This window comes from Arachis ipaensis, chromosome B10, assembly GCF_000816755.2.
Source record: "Arachis ipaensis cultivar K30076 chromosome B10, Araip1.1, whole genome shotgun sequence".
Lineage (NCBI taxonomy): Eukaryota > Viridiplantae > Streptophyta > Magnoliopsida > Fabales > Fabaceae > Arachis > Arachis ipaensis.
In genome coordinates this window covers 38635306-38645574 of record NC_029794.2, presented here as the reverse complement: position 1 = coordinate 38645574, position 10269 = coordinate 38635306, and the positions used below count along the sequence as shown (strand labels likewise).

The window sequence follows — 10269 nt, the reverse complement described above, 5'->3', positions numbered from 1 at the left end:
GGTCACGGTTTTGGGGGTGACCTAAAGGGGTCTATGGTCACAGTTTTAATAGTTTGAGTTTTAATTAATTAAGATTTTTATGTATTTTTTTATTATTTTAAATATTTTTCTTTTTAAAATAAAAAAACTAATAATTAAAAACTAATAATAATTTTATATAATTTACTTTAAATATTAAAATTTTAAATGTAATTTTATAAATATAAAATTAGGTTGAATACTATTAATAATTTTAAATTAAAAAATGATTTAAAACTTATTAAAATGATTGTAGAATGTTAAAATGAAAGATTCATCATATCGTAATTAATTTAAATTATTTGATTGGTTAATTTTGTTCGTTTATTTAAATGCGTAGGATAAATTAATTCTTGGTATGTTGGATAAAATAATACTGTAAAAAATAAAAATAAAAGGCTCATTATTACAAAATTTGTAATTTATATAATATATCAATTTTATTATCTTAATTTAAAAAAAATAAACACTCATTTTCTTATTAGTTTACTATTTTTTTTTTTCTTTAGGTGAATCGATCTGATATATATATATAGTGTAACATCCTGCATTTTTAAAATTTTTAATAGAGTGTATTTGGTTTTAAAATTACTCTACCCTTAAATTTTATCAAAATATCTATTTATATTTATCCTTATTCCTTTATAAAAATCTTAATTTTACCTTAATTTTCAAATTGAGAAAACCTAACCCTAATTTATCCCTTTCCTCAGCCTTTGAAACACGCAGTCCCACCCCCTTTCTTCCTAAACCTACACAGAAATGGAAAGGAAAATCATACAAGGAAAGAAAGGAAATCAGATTGTGATCCAAGGAAGGAGCAGAAGGAGACGCCGTGGCCACGTAGCCGCCGTCCCGTCGCAAGGGAAGACCAGAGCTGAGGCAGAGAGTAGCGCCCAGAGGGAGAGAGGCCGACATCATCATTGTTCGTACTCACCGGAGGAAGCTGTCGTAAGCCTCTTCGCCGTCATCGTTGTCGTCATCCTCATGAGCTGTAGCGCCGCGCAGCCCAGCCACCGGGACCTTCGCGGAGCCCGCGTCATTACCGCCTTTGAGATCTTCATCGTCACTGTCACTGGAGGTCTGTGAAGAGAGGGAAGATTCCACAGCCATGGCACTGTCACGCCGTCACCGCCGTTACCCTGGAGCTTGCCGTCGTCATCGAGCAGGACGCAGATGAGAACGACGCGAGGGAGAGATTGTGCGGGCCTGAGGAGCTGCCACGGTCCTTACCGTTGCTGCCATGGTCACCAGTGAGTCGTGCACCGCCATCAGAGTCCAAAACAGCACTAGCCTTCTTGTTCTGATTCTGATTCTCCTATTCTTGAACCTGTAAGCTTTAATCCTTACTCTGCTTCCATTTTATTTCTTAGTCTTTTTCTGTTATGAGTAAGAAAAACCTATGTCTCTGTTTAACACTGCTGCTATGCCTTCCCTGCTTGCTGATGGAACTATCATAGGTGATAGTATTAATGATACTTAAGAAGGGTTAGAGTTGCTGCTGCTGCTGAGATTAATAAAGAGGGGATCATCACATTTAAATTCAACGGGTTCAACTAACTGAGGTAGGGGATTTATTTAAATGGTTTTAATCTAAGAATGCCTACAAAGTTTATTAAATTACTGCAAATAGGATTAATAGCTATGAGTAATTGATTGATTATATGAATGTTGGATTGTGGTTGCAATTTTGTTTGGTGTTGTGATTGAATTGATTATAACTAAGTGTGGTAGATGATTGGAGTATTGACTGTTGGCTATTGAAATGGTTGTTTGGTATATTGCTATGGCTATGAAAGTGACTCGAGACTAGTTGAGAATTGTAGTTTTGACTGATTATATATAATTAGTTGAGGCTGAGATAATCATTCGATATATTTGATATTGAATTGAGAATTGTTGAAAAATTAGGACCTAAAAGACTAAACTATTATTAAGAATCTGGTTTTCAAAATAGAATGGTAACTTTGAAGACGACCCAGTAATTTGCTAGTGATCGAAATGGTATGAGATTAAAATATGAGTAAACTTTAACAAGTGTAGTTGTTAGGATTTAAATTTGAAGGTTTTGTATTAACTGAAGAATTAGTTATGATTTTTCAAAGTTAAGCCGTGAAATCTAATTTTCTGCATTATCTTTAAATGAAAACAGTAACTTTGAAAGGCTGTAACCAATTATGTAATGATCAGAATTGTATGAGACTAAGTCTGGGTTAAACTTGGGAATATAAGAAACTAAACTGGAAAATTTGAGACCTTTTTGTTAAATATATAATTTATGACAAATTTTTAAAGTTAGATTGTTAAATCTGTCCTGCAGCAGAAAAGGTCAAACAGGGCAGCAACTTGTTTGTCTTGCTACGACTTCTACGAGCTGAGTTTTGGAGCGAAACCAATTTTGTTATAAAATTTGATTAACTTGGTTTATTGCTCTAAAGCTTTAGAATTTTAGGAGTTAAGGATTGGGAGTTGTAAATTTTTGAATGTTGGTGGTCAAAGATAAAAAGAAACAGATTTTGACTCATTTTTACTTAACATCCAGGTTATGTAACTTCTTCATTAAAAATGGTATTAATCCAGAACCAATTGATAAAGAAACCTGGATGAGTGAAGTTGAATTATATTAATTTTTAAGGTCATTGGATTTAACTTGGATTTTATATAGAATTTTGAATGTTGTACGCTACTGCTGTTTTCTGTTTTAAAGACACTTCAGAGCAGTCATGGTTTAACGAGCTTGATCAAAATGTTGTTGCAACAAGTTAATCCTGGTATTAGTGCAGAACAAGTGCAAGTAATGTTAGAAGCTGCCCAACAATCTCTGCTTGATGCAAGTAGTGCACCAAATGATGCGAGGCAAAGCATTCCTCCTTTACTGGGATCGAACCATGTGTCAAAAGATATGGAAGTAAGTACTGTAGTTAAATTAATAGTGGTTGATTGCTTAATAGTGGCTGATTGCTGTTGATATTAATTTTATTGTTGATTTTATTGGCCTTAAGCGAATCTACAATAGAATCTAGTTCATTATCAAATTAAAAATTTCAACCACTATATAAAATAATTGCACTATTTTATCAAATTAAAAAGATGTTACATGGTCATCAAATTGGACATTTGGCTAATTGGCTCCATGAGTACATATTGAATAGAAGAGTAAGAAACTAATTACGAACTAAGATGCATAACCTACCATTATTTCTTTCAGAAGGTATAGAAAAATAGATAAAGCAATAATAATACATGAAGGTGAAGGGGTAGCAATCAACATTGAATCAGTACTCAGTAATATATAGCAATCAGCATTATTATTATTTTAAATTTGACTTTGTCTATTGATTTCACACTCGATTTGGTTTTTCTGTTTCGCTGGTGTTGATTACTTGATTTGTTTGATGGATTAGAAGCTAATAATAGTATTTCGGTATTATCTTGTTTTTTAAGCTTCTATTTTTTGTGGTTGTTTCTTTGTGCTGGATTTTTTTTCAGTTTTAAGCGACTTCAACAGAGGAGTTGAAGTTTCACTCAAAGATAGATTAAAAACATATAAACATTACCAAATGACTCAAAACCTTAGCAAATGCTCCTTGTTATTTAGTGTGTACTAGATATTATATGTGTGAAGTATATATGTTTTTATGATATATTTTTTTTCCTAAGTTGAAGAAGAATAAATGTAGGTGTTTATGTCTAATGTGACTTTATTTTTCATGTTATGAAGCAGGTGCTGAGCTTTTAAATGGTAAAGTGGCTGAAACAAAAGTTCTCGAGCGTTGAGAAGAAAGAATAGCAATACCAGAAACAATCTATTCTAGCAGAGTCTAAGTTGTATTGCTCTAACGCTTGTGGAATAATTCTGTTAATAGTGTCTATTTAGTGTTAGTGTATATATCACTGTATAAAACTAAGATTGAGATAAGTGTATTCACTCAACTATATTGATATATTAGCTGGTTACTTTAATTACAACTTATCTTAATTGTTGATTATCTTTTTTTATTTTAAGATTTATTTTGTAATTATCATCATTTTGGGATGTGATTATGCTTTAAAATAATTAAATCTCATAAAACAAAATAGGCTATGGTCATGGTAAAAATCGTGACCATAGATAAGGCTATGGTTACAGTTTTGTGGGGTGACCATAGATAAGCTATGGTCACGGTGAAAAACCGTGACCATAGATAAGGCTATGGTCACGATTTTAAGGTGGGGTGACAATAGAGGCTATGGTCACGGTGAAAAACCGTGACCATAGATAGGGCTATGGTTACGGTTTTAAGGAGGGGTGACCATAGAGGCTATGGTCACGGTGAAAACCGTGGCCATAGATAGGGCTATGGTCACAGTTTTAAGCGGGGTGACCATAGAGGCTATGGTCACGGTAAAAACCATGACCATAGATAAGGCTATGGTCACGGTTTTAAGGTGGGGTGACCATAGAGCTATGGTCACGGCAAAAATCGTGACCATAGATAAGGCTATGGTCACGGTTTTAAGGAGGGGTGACCATAGAGTCTATGGTCACGGCCAAAACCGTGACCATAGATAAGGTTATGGTCACGGTTTTAAGGAGGGGTGACCATAGAGTCTATGGTCACGGTCAAAACCGTGACCATAGATAAGGTTATGGTCACGGTTTTAAGGAAGGGTGACCATAGAGGCTATGGTCACGGTTTTTATGCGTGATCATAGATTGCCTTATGGTCACGGTTAAAAACCGTGGCCTAAAGTGTCAGAATTTGAAAATTGTAACCGTGACCGTAGAAACCGTGGCCATAGGTAAAAAATCGTGACCATAGACCTATGGCTACGGCGGAATAGGCCACGGTAAAAAACCGTGACCATAGGTCCAAAACCGTGACCATAGATCTATGGTCACCCTTTTCACTAGCTATACCGTGACCATATGCCTTTTTTTTTGTAGTGTGAAGAATTGGAAGAGATGGGGCAAGCAACCAACTCACCGATTTATGATGGTTTCGCATCAACATATGATTCTTTTGAGCTTGATGAATCCTTCCCCATTGAACTTGGATTTGATGTTGAGGTAGATTTCACTCAACCCCCAAGATATGATTTGAGTGATGGGGAAGAGCTAGAAGAATCTTGTCAAGTAGTGGAAGCCCCTAGAAGAGGATGGATGGGAGTGGAATGTGCTTTATCAAGATCATTGGAACTTCTCTACCTAAGTCACCATCTATTCATTTGAGGCGCTTTGTGGAATGAAGCATAAGAGAAGGATGTTTAGTGGTTGGCGTTGTAAATTTAGGCCCATTATGGTTGAGGCTTCAAGGATTAGATGTAAGAATTGGACTAGTGCTCAATTGGATGGGTCTAGGAGGATAGTTTGGTGCCTAATCAAGAATTCAAAGGTGAGCATGCCACCCAAAGGGAATTATCATGATCAAATCGAAGACGGGTACAAAAATAAAGTTTGGGATCCCGGATTACAAGAGGAGGATCAATTTTGGGAGCTCCGAGTTTGTGGAGAACTTCACCAAGAATTGGTGCACTTGGTTGGAAATTCTGACAATCAATGGAAGTCCAAGCATTGGTGGAAGTCCAAGGATGAATTCAAGCACAAGCCACCTTGATGAGAGCTCTCCATAAGTCCAACTTAAGGACAATAAATAAAAGTGCTAGGTGGGAGACACCCCACAATGGTAACATCCTTTCATTTTCCTCTTTTGTAATATTGGTAAAATAAGTTTAATTTCATGTTTATTTTAGTTTGTTAAGTTTATTTGGTAGTCTAGTATGTTAAATAAGGTTTGATGGCATTTTGGTGGTTGTTTGGATGTTTGGAATGCTTGGTTTGGTGCTAGGACTTGAAAAATTTAGAAAAATGCAGCACCTAGCCACACGTGCGCGTCACCCACCTGTACGCGTGACCCCAAGATTCCAACCTTCCACACGTATGTGTGACCTATGCGTACGCGTGACCCACGCGTCACCTCCGAAGTGCTGCTGCTTCAGTACAAAAACCAGAGAGTTGTGCGCGTAGGGTGTAGGAATTGTGCATTTAGCACAAATTCCTCTCACGTGTATGCGTGACCCATGTGTACACGTTACCCTCTAATTTTGCCATTCCACGCCTACGCGTACTTGACCTGTGCACGTCGCACCCACTCTCCCACCCACGCTTACGCGTCACCCACACGTACGCGTGGGATCCCCTGTCTCATCCACCTTCTTTTCTTCTCTTCTTTCCTTTTCTTTCCTTCTTCTCTCTTCTCTTCTTTTTTTTCCATCCTTCAACTATCATCTACCACCACCATTGACCAGTATATTCTTTAGTTTGTTAGTTAGTTAATTGATTAATTAGTTAGTTAGTTAGCTTAATTTTTGTTTTAGGTGGTAAGTGTTGGATTATTAATTTAATTTGCTAGTTCTTGATACTGAAATTATTCATTGTTGAATTTCTTTTATTTAGGTCATAATTTTTTACTTGGTTTTAAATTTTTTATGCTTAACATTTTTGACTACCAAGTGCATGAGAATTGCCTTCAAGCATTTTAAATATTTTGAATTGCATGTTTTGGCCAGCATGTGATTTGATTTCATTATCTATGATGAGGCAATTTGTGTATTATCAATGCATTTTTTTGTTAGGTGATGCTTGTTTATGTTTGTCTTTATTTACGTCACCTATTTCATGCATTGAGATTTTGGAATTGTGAAATTGGATCATAAGCTTGCCTAGTGACATATTTTTGAGCTTTTTAAACTTTGTGGACCATGCTTACTATGTGATTGATTTTAATTTCTATCTTCTTTTTCCTAAGTTCCATAGAACCCATGTCTTCCACTTTTATGTCAATTAGGTATTACAAATAAAATTCAAAGTGTGTCATTGATTGATGTGTAAGTCTCATATACCATTTTGTTCATTAAGTTTTCTTGCACATCAACCAATGTCCAATCATTATCCATTTCACAATTTCTTGATTATTTGCTTGAGTGCTTTCATGCTTCTTTATTGCTTGTTTGTTGATCTTAACCTACAAGTTTACTTTAAAGTATTTCAAGCACACTAAAATGAGTGAAGTACATACTCCTTTTGTGTAGTTGTAACACATTTGTTTGTATCCATGTCACACATTGATTCACTCACTTCATTTTAGTGATTCTAACCTCATTCCAACAATCTATGCTTCCTTGCTTGTGCATTTACTTGTCTTATCATATCCTGTTTCCTATTGTTCAGGATGATTTGTCATAAGCAAAAAGGGAAGCAGAGAAAGAACACGCAGCAGCCGGTTGATCCACCAGCTGAAGGTGGTAACCCGTGTGGTCGCTGTACCCCTTTGTTCATCTTTGAATGCACTGAGGACGGTGAAAAATTTTAAGTGTAGGGAGGTTGTCCGACCAATCGGCTGTTTTGGGTAAAAATTTTCTAATTCCAACACTTTCGCAATTTTTTTCTGTTATTACTAGGTCTTTTAGAATTTTTAGTTGCATTTTCTTATTTTGCATATATATATATATATAATAAGCTTAGTAAAAATAATGAAAATTTTCAAGAAATTTATCTATAGGGCACCCCAATTGATTTGAGTAAAAAATTTTCATTGAACTTACTTGAATTATATATTGTGGAATATATTTTTGAGCTAAGAATACATAAGCATGTGAGTTTTTTATCCTAATTGTGTGGTTATATTATATAATCACTATTTTTATTCTTGTGTATATTATTATCTTTCTATGATTGTAATCTTTGATTTTTTTTATTCTTTATGTCCATTATTTTTTGAGGCCTTCATTTTATTAAGCTCACTTACCTAAATAGCCTTACCTTTTATCTACCATTGTTAGCCAATTTTGATCCTATGTTAAATCCCCTTTTGTTCTTTAATGTAGCACATCACTACCCATAAGTGAAAACTAATAAATATCTCTTGTTTGGATCTTTGATTAGCTTAGACTAGTGATATTGTTTATCATTCAATTATGGAAAATTTGGGAACATTGGGTGAGATAAAAGTGTGTTTTTGTATTTTTGTTGAAGATCTTGGGAATTAGATACATACTCATGCATTAAATGTTTAAACCATATGCATTGATACTCTTGTATATATTTTAGTTTGAAAAAAAAAATAAAAAATGAAATAAAATAAAATAAATAAAATAATATAAAATAAAAAAATAGAAAAAGAAAAAGAGAAAAAGAAAGCAATAAAAATGGGACAAAATGTCCCAAAGGAAAGTTCAATAATAATCAATGCATATGGGTTGTGATTGAAAAGAATGCATGTGTGCGTAAAAAAGTGAAGAATGGGTAGTTAGGTTTTCTTTGAAATTGTATAGGTTGTAGGTTAGGTGAGAGCTCAAGTTAATCAAAGATTCAAATTTCAAGCTCACTTAACCAAATACAATCCTACCTTGACCCTAGCTCTATTACAACCTATGAATAAGTCCTCATGATGCTTGTATGCATTCATTGAATAATTGTTGATTGTTATATAAAAAACAAATCTTAGAAAGTATGATTAGAGGAGAATTGAGTGAATCAACCCTATACACTTGAGCGACTAGAGCAGATACACATCTGGTGAGGGTTTGATTGCTCAATTACATGTTTTCACCTATAATCATCTCTTTTCTTGCAAGTTTGTAAATTCTTTTCAATAACTCAAATCAATTGTGGACTTGACTTGGTTGTTAATATCTTTAGCCCATGTGATCATATATGCTTTCTTAGAAATTGATTTATTTCGACCAAGTAGTTACATGCATTTAGATAGATTGCATATAGATAGTTTGCATTGAATAAATGTTGATACCCCTTGTCTCTTTCTTGAGTTTAGCATGAGGACATGCTATTGTTTAAGTGTGGGGAGGCTTGATAAATCCCAATTTTGTGGTTTATCTTGAGTTGAATTTAGGGGATTTTATCAACTTATCTCACATTTATTCAATGAAATTGCATGCTTTTGTAATTCTCCCTAATTTGTGCTTAAGAGTGAAAACATGCTTTTTAGACCTTTAAATTGCTAATTTTAATTTACTTTAATTTCATTCGATGTCTTGATATGTTTTTTGAGTAATTTCAGGCTTATAAGGAAAGGATTGGATAGAAGAAGTGAAGAGAAAAGCATGGAAAGTGGAGAAGTCATGAAGAAATGAGGATTTGCTGAACTCAAGGTCACGCACACGCGTCACCCACGCGTATGCGTGAGAAGGTTGTTTGCCAAGCGACAAGCGTGTATCACCCACGCGTATGCGTGACATTGGTCACGTGACCTCATTAAAGTGAAAACGCTGGGGGCAATTTCTGAGCCATCCAGGCCCAAATCCAACTCATTTCTGAGGCAATTAGAGGCTGAAATCAAGAAGGAGAAAGGGGGAGCAATTAGATTAGTGTAGAAAACATGCCTTATGTTAGTTCTAGAGAGAGAAGCTCCATCTTCTCTCTAGAAATTAGGGTTATTAGTTTAATTTCCTTCTAGATTTAGGTTTTGATTCTTGTTTTGATCTAGTTTTTCTTGCTTTTTATTATTCTAGCACTTTGATACTCTTAGTTTCTCTTGTTATTTCCTTTATTTTACCATTTTTTTATGTTATATGAACTCTTGTTAATTTCACCTTTTTAATGTAATTTTATGTTTTATGTTCTTTTCTTGCTTGCTTGAGTTATTATTGTTAATTTCTTGCATTTGGTAGTAGTAGATTTTATTATTATTGCAATTTTACCATGCTTTCCTTTTATGCCTTTCAAGTGTTTGACAAAATATTTGGTTAGATGTTAGAGTAGATTTTGTGCATTCTTGGCTTGGAAAGAGAAATTAGGTGCTCTTGAGTCATTAATACCCAACTTATGTTGGTGATCTAGAGTGATTAGTTAATCTTGTTTCCATTAGCATTACTTATGGATTAGGGTTAACTAGTCTTATTTGACTTTCTCTCAATATGAAGATAACATTATACTTTCTTCCAATGTTGGAGATAACGAAATAGGATTAGCTCTTGCTCATTATTGTGTTATGATTAATGACTAGGATAGAATTTCTAGATTCTCAATCCTTGCCATGAATGCCTCTTTTTAGTATTTGTTATCTTTATTTGTTTTCTTTACTTTATTGTCATTTAAATTCTTTCATTTTTAATTTTTTGTCTTATCATCAACCCAACCCCGTGAAACTCATAAATAATAATTGAGCACTCGATTGTAATTCCTAGGTAGAACGACTCAGGAGCAATACTCTCAGTTATTTTTATTGGGTTGAACTTGTGACAATCAAAATT

General features: G+C 34.3%; 1 long non-coding RNA gene across 3 annotated transcripts; it reads left to right on the top strand.

Moving 5' to 3' along the window:
- Positions 697–3987, top strand: LOC110268115. Of its 3 annotated transcripts, none has more exons than XR_002356178.1 (4): positions 697–1350; positions 1479–1583; positions 2802–2926; positions 3743–3987. It is a non-coding gene; the product is annotated as an uncharacterized LOC110268115 (long non-coding RNA). The 3 variants fall into 3 exon arrangements; XR_002356180.1 differs by having other exon boundaries at positions 2797–2926; XR_002356179.1 differs by having other exon boundaries at positions 2726–2926.